Source organism: Cervus elaphus, chromosome X (assembly GCF_910594005.1).
Source record: "Cervus elaphus chromosome X, mCerEla1.1, whole genome shotgun sequence".
NCBI classification, from domain to species: domain Eukaryota; kingdom Metazoa; phylum Chordata; class Mammalia; order Artiodactyla; family Cervidae; genus Cervus; species Cervus elaphus.
In genome coordinates this window covers 165,255,480-165,276,090 of record NC_057848.1, presented here as the reverse complement: position 1 = coordinate 165,276,090, position 20,611 = coordinate 165,255,480, and the positions used below count along the sequence as shown (strand labels likewise).

At 41.1% G+C, this 20,611-nt stretch overlaps 1 protein-coding gene across 7 annotated transcripts in view; it reads right to left on the bottom strand.

Annotated features, from left to right (window-relative positions):
* The window catches only part of MID1 (midline 1), a 395,471-nt gene that overhangs the window by 135,485 nt on the left and 239,375 nt on the right, over positions 1–20,611 (bottom strand). Inside the window, exon 1 of one of the 7 annotated variants that reach the window (XM_043895869.1) lies at positions 7,404–7,617. The exons of the other annotated variants lie outside the window; for them this stretch is intronic. The gene's annotated coding sequence lies outside the window, so the exon portion shown is untranslated. Of the gene's footprint in view, positions 1–7,403; positions 7,618–20,611 lie in introns of those variants that run through there. 7 annotated transcript variants of the gene reach the window in all.

Below are 20,611 nucleotides of genomic sequence, written 5' to 3'. Positions count from 1 at the left end.
AGCTGGATTTGGCATACATATCTTATTCTGCTGACCTGTATTTTAGAAGACAGAGACATGTACAGTCAACAAAATAGAAATGAAGAGCACTTTCAGAGAGGTATGAATAAAATGCTGCACTGGCAACAATAGCCATGCCGGCAGGATAAGACCTCAACAAGCACATACAAGTTTCGAGTGCTAATGGGAAATGCTAGACGACAGGATTCCACCCTGCCATCCATGGACACAATATGAGTCAAGTCCTCAGGGGCAATTCACCTAAGAATGATTTAATAGCAGCCGCTCAGAAATGGATCATTTTTTCTTTTATTGCCCTGGTGCTTGGCGTGGCGCTTTATACAAGTGTCTATGCTATAAATGCTGTTGGTTAATTGTATTAAGTGATGACAAAATATCGAGATGCAAAGTGAGAAGTGAGATTTGGCCATTTTTCTGAACCTCTGGCCTGTAGGCTGCCAGAAAGGAAGGGATTTTGACTTGCTGTCTACAGCAGATCTCATTTTTATTACTTTTATCCAGATTTTCCCATGGTAGCGATACTCTTATGAAACCATTCAACAACATATTACCACTAAGCACAGATGCCATTCCCTTCTCTTTAAAAAAAAAATGGCATGGCTTATTTTCTAGCTTTCTTTAACATGATGGTGTTTTTGTTTTGTTTGTTTTGTTTTGTTTGTTGAATGAAAATGCCATTCATTCTTTCACCAAATAGTGAACTCCCTCTAGGTAAAGGGTCCTGGGACAACTAATGGTAACACCTGCCTGCCCCCCTCCACCTTCAGTGATCTTATGGTCTATTATGGGAGAGAGAAAACAAATTGTCATCCAAGGTAACAAAAGACTGGGGGAGAAGAGGATGTAGAAGCTTCCTGAAGCAGGCAACATGCAAGGTGGGTTTTAAAGACTAAAAGGGGTCACCAAGCACACAGAAATGTGGGAGTGGGAGTAGATTTTGTGCAAAATGTGATCTTTTTCTTTTTTGAACTCCTGCAATTTAATTTCCAGGCCTCCAATTAAGAGAGAGAGAGACATTGACTCTTAGCCTTCACTACAATGGAAGGAAATCAGACGTGCATATCACCGTCAGGAAATGCTATAGCTCAAGATTTTTCTGAATGGGCTGATTGGTTCTCATTCAAAGGAGGATGTCGGTCATCGTGGGAACCTTTGCAACAAACCAGGGATGAAAAACAATTCACAGTTCACACCTCTGCTCGTCCACTGTTTATGGTCCATAACAGGGCACAGAAGAGTGAGGGGAGAGAGTTGGGCGGGTGGCCAGACAATGGAGTCTGATCCACAGCTCTGCTCTTTCTTAGCTGTGTGTCCCTGGGGTAGCACCCACAGATGGTCTCTCCAATTCTCTCCAATCACAGCCCTCAGCGGTAGTCTTTGGTCACAGGATGCAGCTAAGCACTGGATGCTGGGAAGCACTGGCCGCCAGGCATCTTTTCAAAAAACTTTCTTACAGACTCAAGACTTCGGAGGAAAGCACTTCTTTAAAATGAAAAATTAATAAATTGATATTTATTTTCCACATCTCTCCCTGTCTCCTTTACCTCCCCTTCCCCATTTTGTATAGCACTGAGATGGGGGCGTTTCTGGTTTTCTTCCCTAACCACATCTGACTTCTCCTCCAGCTAAGCAAAGACTGTATGTGTGTGCATGTACAGTCAGTCACCTCCGACTCTGTAACCCCATGGGCTGTAGCCCACCAGGCTCCTCTGTCCATGGAATTTTCCAGGGAAGAATATTGGAACAGGTTGCCATTTCCTACTCCAGGGTATCTTCCTGACCCAGGGATTGAACCAGCGTCTCTTGAGTCTTCTGCATTGGCAGGCAGATTCTTTACCAGCTGAGCCACAAAGCCTATGTTTTTAAAAGGGCCAGCCTACCTTCCATCAAAAAGCTGTCCAGGTTGTTTGTTCATCCATGTACTGCCTCTCTGACTCCTAGGCTTGCGAGACTCTCACAGCACCATCTCATAGCATGGACAACTTGCTTCATTTACTATAAGCGCCTCAACTCACAGTGTGCACCTCATGGGACTCAGTAGCTTCTGTTCCAAACCCATCTGCCCTCCAAGCCTCCTGGTATCTCCTCATGATGCTTCCATTCTCCTGCTTAGCACAAGTCAGAGGCTTGCCTCATTTTCTACTCCTCCCTCTAGGGGGAGGCAGAATCATGCCCCCACCCCACCAAAGCTATCTTACGAAGCAAACGGGCATTCAGGTTGCAGATGGAAATTAAGGCTGCTAAGCAGCTGACCTTGAAACAAAGGGATGAGCCTACATCATCCAATGGGACTCAATATAATCATGAGAGTCCTTAAAAGTGGAAATGGGAAGTAAGAGAGAAGTGTCAGATGACACTACTTGAAAAAGACCTGATAAAGACACTGCTTTGAAGATGGGAGGAGGCCATAAGCCAAAGAATATGGGCAGCCTCCAGAAGATACAGAAAATAAAGAAACAGATTATCCTCTAGATCAGGGGTCCCCAACCTCTGGGATATAATGCTTGATGATCTGAGATGGAGCTGATGTCATACTAAGAGAAAGTGCACCATAAGTGTAATGCACTTGAATCATCCCGAAAACATCCCCCAACCCTGGCCCACAGAAAAATTATCTTCCATAAAACTGGTTCCTGGTGCCAAAAAAGATGGGGACCACAGCTAGAACTTCCAGAAGGAATACAGCCTTGTAGATATACCTTAATTATAGCCCAGTGAGAACAGTGTCAGACTTAACGACTCCCACTGTTTTTTAATGCCATGAAGCTTCTGGTACTTTGTCACAGAATCAATAGGAAACCATATACTCACCTTTCCCCAAATCCAAATCATTAGCCAAGACATGTAAATACCAAATCTTAGTAGTTCTTTGACTTCTCTGTTCTTACTGCCTCTGTGTTGACCCAGATCTTTACTGAATTCCCACATTATTGCCCAAAACAAATGAACAAAAACAAACCCAACACAAGAACAAAAATATCTCCTAATTTGACTTATTACCTCCCACTTTTTGTCTTTCAGTTTCACCTTTGCAACATGCTTTGGCATCATCATTTCTTCTGGTGACTTCTCTTAAAGGCACAAAACATTGAGCAGCTCCCTGCTGCCCAAGTCTCAGTCCTGACATCTTATCTTTTAAAAACCTCGCCCAATTTTCTCCCAAGCTGCTTCTTTAATCTTAGTCCCAATCACTAACCTCCTGTACCAGAGACCCAGGAAATGGGACCATTTTCTGCTCTTAGCAGTTGTCTTTGCTTTTCTTCCTAGCACAAATCATTTTTTTCTCTTCTCACTTTTTTTTTTTTTGTTTCATGTTCCATTTTCTTTTGTTTTCTGCTTTTTTAAAAAAATAAGAGACAAACTTCCAAGAGGTCCGAAGAGCCCTGGCTACTATGGTACTGAGGGATTTCACATTCCACAAAGAACATTTTAAAAGATGGCTTTAAATAGCATGACATGTCTTACATGTTTACCATTAGCCAAGTAAAGCTTTAGCTGAAAGACACAAAACAAAATAACTATCCTCTTCACAAAATAACTAAAATATTTATTTAAAAGAAGTATTTCCTAGTACCCAACAGAGTGATCAGTAATGAGTTGCAGATTTAAATGAGTCATCTTCTTTCATCATTCATTCAGTAGAATCAGATTAGCCCTGGGACTGATAATAGGCAGGCATGTGTGAGCACAAACATGAATTTCACATGGAGGTAACATTCATAGTCAAAATTTGAGGCCAATTGTGAATGGATAGCCTGAGCCAAAAGACTACCTCCCCCTTCAAAACTTTGCATGATACAAGTTGGATATAAGACACTCACGCCTTTGGGAGTTAAGGAAAAATTATCTATAGATCAACAGAAAATTCATCACCAGTCAGCCTGGTGGCTCAACTGGTAAAGAATCTGCATACAATGCAGGAGACCTGGGTTTGATTCCTGGGTCAGGGAAGATCACCCGGAGAAGGGAATGGCAATCTACCCCAGTATTCTTGCTTAGAGAATTCCATAGACAGAGGAGCCTGGTGGGCTACAGTCCATGGGGTCGCAAAGAGTCTGACATGATTAAGTGAGTTTCACTTTCACTTTCATAAATAGAAAGCCTGCAGGAAAGCTAGCAGTGAGCACTGTAGAGAGACTGCACCTGGACACCCAGGTGATGGTTATGGTGAGTTGGCTGACCCAGGTGCCTCGGAAGAAGCCACCTTGCTCCCTCTGGGCTCCAGGTATCATCATCTTTAACCAGCGTTCATTCCAGGAGGATGACTTTCCTGGAGGGAGAAAGGCCTTCTTTGGTCCAAGGTACAGGATGCGGAAGCCAAGAGAGGGGAGGAGAAAGTTCCCAGTAGAAGACAAGGTCATTGGGACTGAAAGAATTCAGATATGGTATTAGGCTCGAGAAAGGAGATGGCTGGACTCAGCAGGAGTGCCCTTAGGGATCAATGTGCTAAAGCAGGGAGACAGAAGTTAAGAGCATTCATATCTGTTGGTTTCATCTTTTTTGCCTTCCGCTTTGAAGTAAGAGGCAAAACTATTCATCTGACAAGTCAATGCAGAGAAAACATTTCACTCCCTGCTGTCACAAGCCTTCCCACCGTCCTGCTCGGTAGCTCATTTTAGGGTTTCACAGCTTTAGTCTGTTGTAGTCTCTCCTGACTTCTGCTATGACAAAGATAACCTGCACCTTGAAGAAACACCTAGGACCCCTGTGAAGATGGCATGCATTGCAAAGTTTAATCCCTAGTCAAAGTCGATGAGCAGCCTTTCCAGTTCAAAATCCCATGGTAATTTCACCCATCCATATACACACACACACACATATATATATACAAATATATATATATAAATCAAGAAGTGACCAAGGAATCTCCAGACCAAGTGCATTCTATGAATTCAATCACCTGCTAGAATAAGGAGACATTACTGTGAGACAATACTGTGAACTTCTCAAGTGACTCCAGTGGTAAAGAACCTGCCTTAAGAGACTCTATCCCTGGGTCAGGAAGATCCCCTGGAGAAGGGCATGGCAACCCACTCCAACACTCTCTTCGAGAATCCCACGGACAAAGGATCCTGGTGGGCTACAGTCCATGGGGTCGCAAAGAGTTGGACATGACTGAGGCGACTTTGCAGGCAGGCAATTGTCAGCACATCATCCCTGACTTCTTTATTCCCAATTTCTCTTAATAGAGACATTGGTGTCTTAATCATAAGGTAAATCCACTCTCAATGCTTCCCTACAGGTATTCTATGTCATGTCTGCATACACCATCAAAAGTAATCACTTTTCTCATTTGGAGACTGTGAAAAAGAACATGCATTTTAGCCACCTATAATTTTACTTTTAGGGCCTCACTTTGTACAGTTCTGAAAGCCATCACGATGAGGGAAATGAATGAGTCACCAGACCAAGGAAGAAACTTGGATACCAACACTGGGTGACCTGTGGTCAATTGTTAATATCAGGTCACTCTCAGCCACTGTCCAGATGATTCGCAAGGCACTTCCTCCATCTCTCCCCATAAATAGCCTCTGGAAACCAAGGTTGATGTTTTACCAAAATGCAACTGAAAGGACAAACACCGTCAAAACTGCACAACGTTACACCAAGTCACCTAAAACTGGTTTGGAAAAGGAAATTCCTAAAAGTATCAGAAAAAAGAGACAGCTTCGAAAATGCTATGCATACATTTATTTCTTCAAGAGTCATAAATTTCAGAAACAGGATCAAGTCAATTTCCTGTTCATTCTCTTCATATAAGTAATTAAGACTGAGCCGACTTACTGCCATCTGAGTTTTTGCTACGGGATTCTCTCTTCCAGAGCCATAGGTGGAGTATTTTTTTAAGGACTGTGGAATAATGTTTTCATCTTGGATCAGCAGAAATACAGACTTTCAGAGGACTAAAAACTTGGGAATTGGAAAATACTGAAACTGAACCTCAGTTGGTGAGTCAGGGTTTTGCAAAAGAGACTAAACTCAGAAAGGCCTTGGTCTCACATCAGATAAACTGCATCTCCAAACCCCAAACATAATCTAACAGAAACTCAGTAAAAACTGAGAGCTCCACCAAGATGAATTCACCACAAACTGAGTATTTTTAAAATATAATACAAGCACTCAATATCTGCATATTCAATCCTGGTTTAGTTTTTCATTTTTGAGTTATAAATACCGCACAGTAAAAACACTACCCAAATACTATTTTACTCATTAGAATCCTGGCTGATTTGAGAGGCAGGTGAGTCAGTTAATGCACAATAAAAGAGAACCATAGGATGGAAAGAGGGATTAAGGGAGCTCCAATTGAATGTAAAGGCAACCCGAATGCCTAGAAACTGATACCACAATTTATCCCACCCCAAATTATGGCACAGAACAGTCAAAATGCAAAAGGGCTCTTAAAGCAACAGTAGAAATAATACATCGAGTAGGAACGGGTGAAAATAAGTGATCCCATAACCTTCTAAAGGTAATCCCTCTGAAATATCACTGTGGTTAACTCCTGACCATCAGCACACTCAAATTCGTTCACTTCATCACGGCAGACAAGTGAAAATTTCTGCCAACCAAATTGTAGGGGACCAGAGGAACTGATGGGAAAAAAAAGTGACAAGCAGATAAGCACTGAGGCACTAGCCCCAAGTTTTAAAATAACTAATGAGGACAAGAGATATTTTTAATCAGTTGTCATTTCACCCGTATTCTAAGGAGTACTAGAGTTAAAAATGTTTTACCTGATACCTGAACTGAGAACCAGGAAAGATTTTTAATTTCAGTCAACACCCACCTGGTGGAATTCATGCAAATTGAATTAATCTGCTCACAAACCCTTTTCTGTCCATCCACATCTGTCTAGAACTCACTCATTTTTTAGTAATTGGATCTCCAGGACGTTCTTTAAAATAATCACATACTCTCTTGCCCACGCAACCTGATTAATAATGAATGAACATTCCTGAAAAGAATCACTTGGAAGCCTGGCAGATGTCTTTAGGGATATGCAGGCTTTAATGATAAAAATTAAGGAGAAATGGGAGCTAGGTCACACTGTCTGGTTATTTTAATTGAAACCCAGTCTTCCAAATTTACTTAACAGAATGCTTAAATACACCTTCTAGAGTTCATTTATACAAGCAGATAAGCAAAAAGACACAAATGACAATGCAAAAAAAAGCCATCCTGATTTCTCCAGGAACAACTGCTTGATTCTGCCCTGTCTTAAGAGTGAAGAAACCCCCTCGACAGTCTCAGAAATGCCATTCATCCTACTGAAAGACGGATAAATAAATAGGTTAAAAACAGGAAACAGCACAGTTGTCCGAAAGAGTTCTTTTAGCATCTCCACAGATTCTTACGAAAAGATTGCCTTGAATACCCACCAATGGACTGCACCCTAGTTCTTTTTGAAGAAACATCGCCGTAGACAGAGGAGGGGGACTCACGAAATGACACACAGGCCACCGAGACCAGATGGTGGGTGGCAGGCAGTGCTGGAGCGGTCCTGTATGTCTGTGAGAGCGTCAACAGTGAAACACAACAGGAAAATCGACGCGACAATTCCAGGAAGGCCAGCTCCACCTCATCCACCCCGCCAGGCTTGCTGAGCTGAAGAATCAAAACTCTCTGGCTTTTCAAACTGCCCTTTCCTCGGACCCTTTCGTGGCTCCCCTGGGCCCTGGCCCACTCAGGGCTCATCTGAACCAAATGAAAAGGCAGCTCGGGTCAGATCAATACCCGCTGCCTAGTCCCCCCACCCCCAAAGCATGATTCGCCACTAGAATCTGTACCCTCACTGCTCACAAGGATCAAGAGCGGGTCAGTGTCCGACGGCTGAGCGCCGGATGCCAGCTTTGTATGCTGCCAGTGGAAGTCGTGCCTGACCACTGCCCGGGGTTACCAACGGGCACAGGACACCCTTGCATTTTGATCCTCTCGGCCTCCTTCTGAGTACGTGATGACATTATGCTCGGGACACTGCTTTGTTATTTTTTAAAATGATATATGTATTACCTTGCATCTATCTTCTGAATTAAAATACAATATCAAGAAGAAGTTTTTTTTTTTTAATGCTATATCAGGAGTCATGATCTCTTGTATAGACATAATAAAGCAGCCATTGTTTCTTTGAGAAAGAGAGATCTAAATCACAATCTGTCATCCTGAGAAACAACTGAAACTATACCTATAAAATATACACATATGTGCATACACCCACAAGCAAGCTTTACATATATACATACATATGTATAGATATTATGTATATATATACTGTATACATATTTTGTACATGCATATCATATAGGCATATCATATGTGTATATGTACATACAAAAGTTAAAGCTGCTCAGTTGTGTCTGACTCTTTGTGACCCCACAGACTGTGGCCCGCCAGGCTCCTCTGTCCAACGGATTCTCCAGGCAGGAATACTGGAGTGGGTTGCCATTCCCTTTTCCAGGGGATCTTCCCAAGCCAGAGATTGAACCTGGGTCTGCTGCACTGCAGGCATATGTACATATAATACAAACATAAACACACACACACACAGCAAATCTGCTATGAGTGTCCCAAATTTCACTCTCCAGAATGGCAAAAAAAGAGTGAATCAAGAATGGAAAGTAATCTTTTAAAAACTGATTGTCTGAAGGAAGAAAGGGAAGTCGTCTTCCCAAAAGCCAAAATAGCAAAACTTGCCCTGCACTGCAGTTCTTTCAAGGATGTTGCTTATCACACTGCACAAGGCAAGAAATTGCAACGAAAGTAAATCATCAGGAAAGTGTAAAAAAAAAAAGAAAATTAAAAACCTACATTGGTTGCAAACCTGCACAATTCAATTCATCAACCAGATATTTGGACTCAACCCAAGAAGGTTAAAGAACATTTTTTTTAATGTCAAAGTCCATCAAACATTTTTTTAAATTATTTTTTTGATGTCAACCATTTTTAAAACCTTAATGGAATTCATTACAATATTGCTTCTGTTTTATGTTTTCAGGTTTTTTGGCCATGAGGCATGTGGGGTATTAGCTCCCTGACCAGGGATCAAACCCACAACCCCTGCATTGGAAGGTGAAGTCTTCACTACTAGACCACCAGGGAGGTCCCTGGAGAACAATCTTGACAAAGGGCAAGCAGCAGGCAAGAACGACTTCCCTGTGTCACCTGGGCTGCATACTGTGACACCTACTTTCATGCCACTGCACCCCTCATGGTAAACCAAAGCACGCCTCGCATGTTTGGACATAAAAATGCAAACATACATTCTCTAGACTTATGTCTCTGCAAACCATAATTTTGTTTGTCTTTTAACAATAAACAAAGGGGTTACTCAATTTCACCTACAAATGACTTCCCAAAGGAGTCCTCACTGTCCATGGAAGGGACACATGTACATCATCCAATAGAATTGGAAAGACCTGTTCATCAAGAGATTTGAAAGCACTGCTTTTGTTAAAACAACAATAAAATTGTCAAGATTTCTCTGAGACATTTTGGCGCTGTTGTGGAAAAATTAGCCTGAGACATCAGGAAACATTTACTCTGTCCCACAAAAGCCAAGGAAAATGATAAACAACAACAAAGTCTATCATCTTCTAGAGTGCACAATCTGACCACCTCGACGGGGAAATTTCCAACTGTCAGGGGGGACTCCGACATTTCAGTTTTTCCAGTTTATCTTAAGAAAGAAAGCATCCAGTTTTAAAGACAAATGGAACCTATTTTACACTAAATTGAAAATGACTGATGTTTTCCAGGTCTATGCTGTACTGGGTGTCAGGCAAGAATTTGGTTCTGAAGGCCGTGAGAGCAGACTTGAAAGAGAAAGAAGGGAGTGAAAATGTGTCACATTTAGTCTCGACAGAAATCTAAATCTAAATCGAACCTTCTGGAAGAGCAGGCCCATCAGTGTGGTCGTGGCAGAAATGGAGGCCACTGCATCCTGTGAAATCAATCAGATAAAAGGGGCTCCAATACTGCCTTTCTTAAATCCTTTTCCAAGTGTATTCAGAATACAGTAGGCACTTCCACATACATTCAGAGAACTACTTCTATGTCTACATAAAATCCTATGTATACCTACAATGCAATTAGCTTTTGGAACCATATATACATATGCATGTGGATATATATGTACACACCCACACACATATGGGTATAAAAGCACCTTTGCAAAATTCCTTGGGACTTGCTAGTACTCTTCACATACTTCTTGGTCACAGCATCTGTCCTGCATGAGAAAAAACTTTCCTTCCTGCATGCAAAAACAGAAACCTGTCAATAATTTCTACATGAAAAATCAAAACACACCAACTTTTAAAAGTGACCCCCAAAATCTGTCACTCACATCTGAAAGAGGTGACCCGGAAATGAGCAAAATCATCTAAGAGGTCTAGTCTCTGAAGGACAAGACCAGTGGAGTTGGATTTTTGCAAGAAAATTCTACCTAGAAAAACCCTTGCTCCTTGTACACTCTCCCCTTCCTGCGTCTCATCACCAGGAGGAAAATGTATCAGTAGATAGGTGTGGATGATGGCCAGTATGACAGCGCCCAACTTTTCTCTTAGGTTCGAGGACATGACATGCACAACTGTGTCCTCAGGTAATGACAACGTTACACAGTAACTAATTCTTATTCTAAGAATAGAGAGGGGAATTATCTCCAATATCATAGCTTCTCTTTCTCAAAGGAAACTGCTTTTACTCTCCACTTCAAAGTCAGCCATACACAAAATCCTTGTGTTCACAAGACCCTGAAGCCACTTTGTGATCTTAAAAAATAAAGAAAAGTAACCCTCCTTTACAACTCCTGGTTAACTCTTATGAAGAACATGCTTTCAACACTTCCCGTGATCACTCAAGCCCTACAGTCAGGGAATGAAGTCTTTTTTTTTTTTTTAAAGGCAACAGAAAGAGGAGGGACTCTTTTGTTCTGAATTGTTATTGTAAAGCACCACACGAGAGACAGACAGGGAACATGGGAACAGGGCATTGAAAAGGACAAGAGGGCTGACAAACGAAAACAGGATATTAAGAACAGTGGCGGAACTGGGTGTCCCTACAGAACAAAGGCGGGAGGCTTCTTGGGAGAAATTTGAGCACAAGTACCTTGAATCAATTTCAGTACTAATGGATGAACTAGTTTTCCAGACAGCAAGAAATCTTTAAGTCTGGGGCAGTAAAATTAGGTTATCATTAATACACACACACACACAGTTTTAAAGTATAAAATTAAAACTGCTTTTAAATCACACTAATCACTTCCCTTTCAAACCATGATCCACTTAAAATTTTTAGATCTATGTTTTGCCCAATCTGAAACAAAATACTCTTTTTTTTGTTAGATATCTGAGCTAACAGCATATATTCCTAAGAAAAACAATTTTTTCTTGCCAAAAAAATAGAAAAAAGTCTCCATTCAGAGCATGCTTTTACATTTTAAAGATAACCTTTACATAGAGCTTTCCAGAACTCCCAGAGAAGCTAAGGTTCTACTTTGAGAAACAATCACTGCAGCTAACTTGCTAGCAATAACATAACAGCCAGGTTTTGTCAAGTCATGCTTTTATCATCTTATACTTTTCTTCCAATGCAAGTTCTGCTAAAGATGCTAGTAGAATGATACACTTAATAAGATCATCGGTATTTAGTTTAATGGACTTACATAATAAGAATGATTATTGTTATTATTGCAGTTTCTAAGCTGAAGGGGTTCAGAACAGTAAATAATATATCCTATCTGACATTGTAGCTAAAATTGCAGGCTTTTTTCCTCTTCTCTACATTTGCCTTGTATTCTTTTTCCCTTTCCCCATTTTTTCCTTCTATCGTGAGATGAGTTGTTGTTCAGTCGTGTTCACCTCCTTGCAAACCCATGAGAGAGGAACCTAATAGGCTTTCCTCTTTTAGACCATGCATTTCATCCACCTTTCTCTTTGATGAGCTGTCAGCAAGCCCCAGTTTGGGATGAGGCCATCAGTGTGATGTTGTGCAGAGAAAGGGGTCCCTCAAAATCCGATAAACTTGAGTTCAAACTCTGCATCCACCATTTCCTAGCAGAGGTGGACAGGAGCCAGCTACCCAATGGACCTTACATTCACAGAGCTGTTTCTAGAGCTTCCTTATTGAAGAGTCCTTTGAGAATTAATTGAAACTGAGTCTTAAAAGTGCCTGGCAAAACTGTACCTTTCATACCCTCCTCCTCTTCTTGTCCTGAATCACCTCTTCCCACTCTTCTTTCAATACACAAATGATCTGTTTTTTTTCCCCCACTGGAAATCTCTTCAAACCACGTTTGGAAGCAGGAAGGCTACTGATCCATTTATTTATTGAATAACGTTCATGGAGTATCTTACGTGAAGGAAGAGTCTATGAGTAATAAATTAGCATTCCTATTATTACAGTAACCACTCTGTAATCATCATCTTCATATAGACAATGTTGATTTCCTAGACTTGGACGTACCTCTATTCATAATCACTGGTTTGCCTACCATGGTCTTGAGGCTGCAGTTCTCTGCTCCTCAGGGAAGAGCTGTCCCACATGGATCCTTTGCCAGAATTTTTGATTTTGCAGGAAATAAAGGACCTTGGCACAGGGTAGGGCATGGGAGACCATCAAGAACAGTGAAGGGTTTCAAGCTACCTGCAAGCTAATCAGTTAGCCTCCTGAAAAGTGCTGGCAGAAGACACGAGACTCCCGAATTAGAGACAAACAAGGGCCCAGGGAGCAGCGTGTATTTCCTGTTCACAAGTCCCCAAGTCCCATGGAACAGGCAGCCTAGGCACAAGTGACACACACAAGGGTTTACATTCCAGCTGAGCAACCCCAAGCTTTGGAAACCTGCATCTTTGATAACAGACTGCAAGCAAACAAGCCCAGCATCTTCCCTGGAGAGCGTCATATTCTTTATTACAATGGTCGACAATCCTGCTTTCTACCCTGGAGGGAGATGTTTTCTTTTGACCTTTGAAGGCTATTCACTGTACAAAAATCCTTAGAAAGATAGCCTGGAACAAAGGCAGTTGGCACCTCAGCTAACGAGGGGTACAGAACTGTAAGAAATCCATGAAGAATTATTCCCCAAGAAAAGCTTCCATCTCCTCCTGGAGATGTGGTCAGTAGTGGTCCCACGAATTCAGATCACCCCTGGGCCTTCTAGCAGTAATGGCAGAGGCAGTGATTGCTGCTTTTCAGTTACCAAGTCGTGTCCGACTCTTTGCGATGCCATGGACTGCAGCACGCCAGGCTTCCCTGTTCCTCACCATATCCCAGAGTTTGCCCAAGTTCAGGTCCACTGAATCAGAAATGTCATCCAACCATCTCATCCTCTCTAGCCAGCTAACTTGACACAAATGACTCCTGTACCATGGAAGACCAGAAGTAAGAGGAGTTCATAAGACAGTGTTCCATGTCTCTTATCCCCACCATCCTCTAAAGTCAGCTGACACCAGGAAAACTGGCAGAGAGCAGGTAAGCCTCACCTATAGGTTTTGCCCAGTGCGTGTGAGCATGCTCAGTTGTGACTGACTCTTTGAGACCCATGGACTGTAGCCTGTCAGGCTGCTCTGTCCATGGAGTTTTCCAGGCAAGAATACTGGAGTGGGTTGCCATTTCCTACTCCAAGGGATCTTCCCAACCCAAGGATTGAAGCCAGTGTCTCTTGTGTCTCTCCTGCATTGGCAGGTGGATTCTTTACCACTGCGGGACCTGGGCAACCCAAACAGACTTCTTCATTAATCCTTAATAACTTACCCATTCATCCCAAATCAGCCTTTATCTGGTCTAGAACTTTAACTCTTCACTACTCTAAACCTGAACTCATTTTAAGAGATTGGAAGAGTAAGCTAGTTTTGTACTTTTATGACATTAGGAATCCTTTGTATACATTCATTTGGCTTTCTTTAAGCATTAAAAAAAATTCTTTTAGAATGATTTTGGAGCACACCCAGAGAGAAAGTCATTTCTCTGATTATTTTTTCATCCAATGGGTATTTCTGAGGTTTTGCTGTGTGCTAGGCACTGATGGGGCCCTGGGAATGCACTAGTGAATGTGGCAGCAAAGGTATGCCCTGGGAGAAGCTGCATTTTAATGAAGTAGACATAAAATAAACTGGGAAACTGGTGAGAAAATCTGGTAATTTCAAGGAACCATACATAAAATGAAGGAAAAAGAAAGGATGACTTGCTAGAAGGCAGAGGGGTGAGTGCAGGTCAGCTTTGGCTAAAGAGTTATTTCTGCTCAGATCTGTGGAGGCTTTGGCTGATATTTTGTCTTTCTCCTCTGCCAGTAAACAAGCAAAGAACATCTTGATTTCAGGATAAAACTTTCCAGCATTTGAGCAGAGACTTGTGATTCAATCTCTCAGGCTGTTAAATATTTAGTTTCAGATTTCCTTAAGGAATGATCTCTTTCTCAAGGACATTAAAATTCAACTTTGACTATTTCTAACATAAAAAGACAAAATGATGAATTATGGGACTCAGTGACCTCTTTGTTTACTTGGGCAAGGCCATTTGAGAGAGGAAAGTCGCCATCACACAGTGGACCAAAAAAAAAAAAAAAAAAACCAATAACAGGAACTACGGTACTTAGAATTCCCTGAATGTCTGAGTGTTTAGTGGCAGGATATTAACTCAAAGTTGAAAGGAACCATGGACACGCAGTTAGGGTTACACAGAAGAGTGTGAAGGAAATTGAGACATTTCAAGACTCATTGGTTTTCTCCGGTCTTACCTGTTTTTGGCTCTCTAGGAGAAGAAATTTCAGAAAGGAAAAGGAAAGGAAAGAAGTAGGCAAACAGCACAGGGGAAATGAACAGCCAGGGCTTCATGACTGAAGGATCAAAGATAAATTAATACTAAATGGTCCCAGTGCCTGAGAGCTCTGTTGGGGTCTTGCTGACAATAATGGCATTAACAAAAGGTATTTCAACAGAAAGAAATTCACTGGCTAGCGAGAACTGGAATGGCCGTCAGATCATGATCATCAGAGCTCATCTCTTCAAGAAGAGGCCAGAAGGGAGATGACCACAGAGGGAACTCTCCTGGGAGAAAAAAAGAGCTGCTACTGTAGCTGCAGCAGAAACCAAGGCAAGGGCTTGGGGAGTCTGGGTGGTGGGTGCCAACCACTCTGCCCGGAAACACACAAGGTTTAGGAGAAGACAGAGTGGTGGGCAGAGAGGGGGTTATGTAGCCAGCAATTCTCAGACAGTGTGTTATCCCCACCCCAAAGACTTTTTGGCCTAAAAGCCAAGATTTAAACTCTCTGCAGCTTGATAGTTGTGTACAAAATTATGTAAAATATATACATATTTGTGATCCATATGAAAACAAATCCCATAAATGCTATCAGTCTTCTAACAACACTTCCAAAATTCTCTCAAGGCAGGCAAAACTCTGAGATTTTTCTTGTATTAACAAAATAGGTTTCCTTGTCCTATTTCAGAGAGAGATGATAAATGTAATTTATAAAATGGGAAGTCACTATATTACCCTGGAAATAATGTCAAACACTGTGATCTTAGGGTCTTGTTTGTTTGTGTTTTAGGATTATGTGACTATTAAAGAAAAAAAAAGGTCCATTTTAAGTTAATAAGTGTGCATTTCATCTTGCACATTTTATCTTTTCATTGGATCAAATTTTCTAAGAAGCTGGCTTTTTGAATATAAGATAAGGTGATATTTAAAGGGCTCAGTACTTGAGGTGCAACCTAGGGCTTAAAAATTCACACATGAAAAAATGTCTAGTTTTGAAAACAGTGACCTTTCCAGGTGGCTAAGCTATCTTCAAGTGGTGATATATTTATTTTGAAAATAAATACAAAATAATTTTTGGTGTCTGATTTATCAGCTTTATGGTAAGGAGTGCTGGCTTATCATCCCTTGTTACATAGTTTCCTTATTTAAATCAACAGACACCGATTCAGGGCACAGCTCCAAACAGTTCTGCCTGTTGTCTACATCTATTCACTCCATTACAAATTCTACCAAGTGTCTCTCCCCGGTAAGTGGATGCAAGTATTCCATTTTGCAACTCTATTCATTTTCTTCCTTAGACTACAGATTGGGAAATCGCTCACTCCTGGGGTGCTGAGCAATAGGTGTAAGACGCGGGCAGGGTGACTTTCCAGAAGGGTGCTTTGTTGTGCCTGAGTCACTGCCAGGCAACCTCCCCTCAACATCAACGGCTACAACATCACAGTCCAAAGCGAGGTGCCCTGCATCCCGTGCCCGCCCCAGCCTAGCAGCATCCAGAGGCAATTCTTTGCATGGGTGCTTCTTCATCATGATCCTGACTGGCAGCTCTGAGGATTAAACTCAGGTCCTTTATGCACATTAGCCCCCTGGAGTGTTGAACTCCAAAACCTCTATTTTCCTCCCCTGAGTCTACCCTGTATCTCACAAAACCCTACTTAGCCACTGTGGTATGCAGCTTTTCTCATTCTGGGTTATCAAAAGAAAACACAACAAAACACCAGACCCTACAACAATTTGCTGGAGATGGTAATGATGGCGTGTTTGGGGTAGAGTGGGTCAATCCCAAGTTCTTTCAGAGCTGAGACCTGGGAACCCATTTCCTTCTTTATCATTAAGACTTCGAATTCTCATCAGCAGAGTCCCACTAACAATGACACCAACAATCAACTGGCTGAATAAAATCTGTGGGTTTTGTGTGTATACACATATACCCATTAAAAAAAAGGGACCTCAAAATCAGTGAATGAAAATCAAGACCAGCGTCTTCTTAATCAAGCAGAATTTCCTGCTTAGTGACTGCATTAAAAAAAAAAAAAAAAAAAACACCATCTGGCCTCTCTGCTACTTGAGGGCTTTCACTCCTTACTTCCTGGTTATCTTTAGCAAAACATTCCAATTTCACTTATAAATTCTTTTTACCATGATGCCATTTCCTTCTGTGTACTACTTCAAGAAACAGAGATGAAATCATTGTTCTGTCTCGAAGAAAATACTCCTTGGTGCTAAATGTCAGGTTTAAAAGGGGAAAAGTATACTTGGGAGAGAAAGATGGAAGTCAAGTTATAGTGAAAGCATTATCTACTCATATTTCTCTAAACATAAACAGTGCTGCCAGGGAGCTCTGCTTCTATCTCTCTATATACAGATTATAGATACATATCAATGTAGATGGATATATATTACTAGTAGTAATTAAAATCCCAAACCAAAAGTCACCACTACCCTGCTCATTCGAGGTATTCATTGTCCTTAAGCACTCTGCAAGAAATAAGTCAGAAAATGGAAGGTGCAAGCCATCATATATAGAACAGATAAACAACCAGGTCCTACTGTATAGCACAGGCAACTATATCCAGTATTCTGTGACAAATTATAATGAAAAAGGATATGAAAAAGAAAGTATAAATAAACATATAACAATCACTGTGTTTTACAGCAGAAATTAACACAACATTGGAAATCAACTATATTTCAATAAAACACATTTTTAAAAAAGAACATGGAATTCACATCTGCATGGGAAGCAAGGCTACAATAAAAGTACAGTCAAACTCCAAGTAATTGAAATTCTCTGGAAATAGAAGAGTTCTGGTTAATTTAATTTTCTGGTTAACTGAACTCCAAACAGAAACCTTTTTTAGAAAAAAATCCTTGTTGAAACATTCCTAAAATGCTTGAGTCCACTTTACTTGCATAACTTACAAACCGTATCCTGAATCTAATTGGAAGATTCTTAGGTAATCCCAAATTTCATTGTTCCTTACAATCATGATTATAAAAAGATCTTTTTTCCCCTTTAATAGTAAATAGAGAAGATTTAAGAGATCGAAGTTGAATGTATATTTGTATCCAAGACAATCAATTTTCATATTAATCCAAAATGTTGCTTTTTCTTTTCTTTGGATTGCTTGGAAAAGTATAATATAGAAAATTGTGGTTAATAGGTTGAATTCTTCTGGCAAAATTAGGGTAAGTTGAGGTTTTTGAATGTTTTTGTGCCAAAAGAAACTGACAAAAATTCTTCCTTCTCTCCCTGATGTTCAATAAGTATAAAAAATAATTTTAATATAGTGCTTCCAATTTTATTAACATATATTAAAAGACCACATAAATTGAGAAACTGAGAAAGCACTAGGATTTAGGTGCCACAATGGAACAAAATGGCAGCTCAAAACTGGTCCCAAACGGCCCTCCACAAAGTGGTCACCACCAGTCCAGGCCTCACCCCAATTTCCCACACAACTCTACACCACACCACCGCAACCTACAAATAACACCACCATACTGAACCAAACAGAAAGAGACCTCTCATCTTACATCAGGCTGCTTGCCCTTTGTTGAAACTATCTTAGAAGGAGTTTTCCTGCATTGGGTAGGAGATTGGAAAATGTAAGCTAAGATCATTTCCAATTCCAGATGCTCTACACTGAGTGGGAAGATAAGTCTGGGTTCATGCTCCTCCCTCCCTCTCCCATTCCTTTTCCTCTCTCCCTGACCTCACACCTCTTTTTTGGGGAGAAGGAAGAGGCGTTATCATGCACTCACTGTCAAAGTAGCACTAGGCAAAACCTAAAGCATACTGACATCCTGTTATTTGTCAGAAACTCTGTTAATTACTGGGCTCATAGGGTGTATTTTGTATTAATTTTTATTGGAGTAGAGAAGCTTTACAATGTATATCAGTTTTTACTGTACAGCAAAGTGAACCAGTTATACATACACATATATCTCCTCTTTTTTGGATTGCCTTCCCATTTAGGTCACCAAGTAGAGTTCACTGTGCTCTACAGGAGGCTATTATTATTTATCTATTTTATACATAGTACCGTATACATGTCAATCACAGAATGATTTTTGTAAAGATTTCCATAAAGGACTGAATGAAGCTGAAGAGATCAGCCACACCTCACTCATGGAGCTACAACATATCCTTATAGGTAGATCAATGATGCTAAAATTTAGTGGCAGTGTTTTGAAAATGGTATAGTCATCAAACCCTAAAAGAGTTTACTGTAAGGCATAAATATACCCATTTACATGTTACTTTTACCAACTAATATGTCTTTGGCACAAATATATTGAGTATATACTGAGGACATGTACACTGAGTAAATGTATTTTAGATCCCAATCTGCAACTCAGTGGAGACTTTGCCCATGATCAGTGGGATTTTCTTCTTGCTCATTTTGCCTTTCTATCTATACTGTCTTCTCTCAGTATCTTTTTACCAAGGCTTGCATTGAAGAAGGGTAATAACATCCAAAACATAAGAACATTCCCCGCTCCCCCTCCAAGGGCACCTCAAGGAATACTACAGATCTAAAAACTTGGAGAGTTCTGCAGAAACTTTCTAAACTGGGATGTTTGTACAGCAATTATACTCCAAAAAGAAAAAGTAAACTGGGATACTCAAAAGCAGTGTTAAGGAACCCGAGGGCAAGTCGGCTCATTGCATTTAAAACTGACACTCTTCCAGCTCATTTGTGGAAGCAGCATCAGGAAGTCCTGTAGATTGTTACCATGTATCTATACTCGAAGTTATTCTTTTTTTTTTCATTTATTTTTATTAGTTGGAGGCTAATTACTTTACAATATTGTAGTGGTTTTTGCCATACATTGACATGAATCAGTTTTTTCATTAAATACTTAAATGGCTTCCTTAGAACAGGGCAGAAAGGTCTCATGATGCCTTACTTAGCTATTATACCCTGATACTTTGGGCACCTGATGAAGGAGCCGATCCACTGGAGAAGACCCTGATGCTGGGAAAGATTGAGGGCAGGAGGAGAAAGGGGCAGCAGAGGATGAGATAGCGGGATGGCATCACCGACTCAATGGACATGAGTCTGAGCAAACTTGATAAAATAGACATGAGTTTGAGCAAACTCATGGTGAAGGACAGAGAAGTCTGGCGTGCTGCAGTCCATGGGGTCGTAAAGAGCAGGATATGACTGAGCAATTGAACAACAACAAACCCTGATAGGCAGGGTCCTTGTATTGATTCCTCACTGCACAAGGAATATCTGTAAAAGGGAATAACTTAATGAAATAATATTTATGTAGGGGGGCTGGAGACTTCCAGACAATAATAAAGAATGCATTAATACACCTAATACCCAAATGTCTGACAGGTAATGCAATTTACAGAGGGTTTCCGTTGAGCTTCCTTTTTTCATCCATTCCCTCACATACACATTGCTGGCATGTTTTATGGTTCAGACAGTAAAGAATCTGCCTGTAATGCAGGAGACTCAGGTTCGATCCCAGGGTTGGAAAGATCTCTTGGAGAAGGGAATGGCAACCCACTCCAGTATTCTTGCCTGGAGCATCCCATGGACAGAGGAGCCTGGCGGGGTACAGTTCATGGGGTCACAAAAAATTGGACATGACTGAATGACTAATACTTTATATAAATTGTCTCTAATCCCTAAATAGTCTGTATCATTTCCCCCACTTTACAGATGGGGAAACTGAGGCTTGGAATTATGGCATCTTGCCCCAGGCCACCCCTGGAGGAGGGCAACCCACTCCAGCATTCTTGCCTAGAGAATCCCCATGGACAGAGGTGCCTGGTGGGCTACAGACTACAGGGTCGCCAAGAGCCAGACACGCC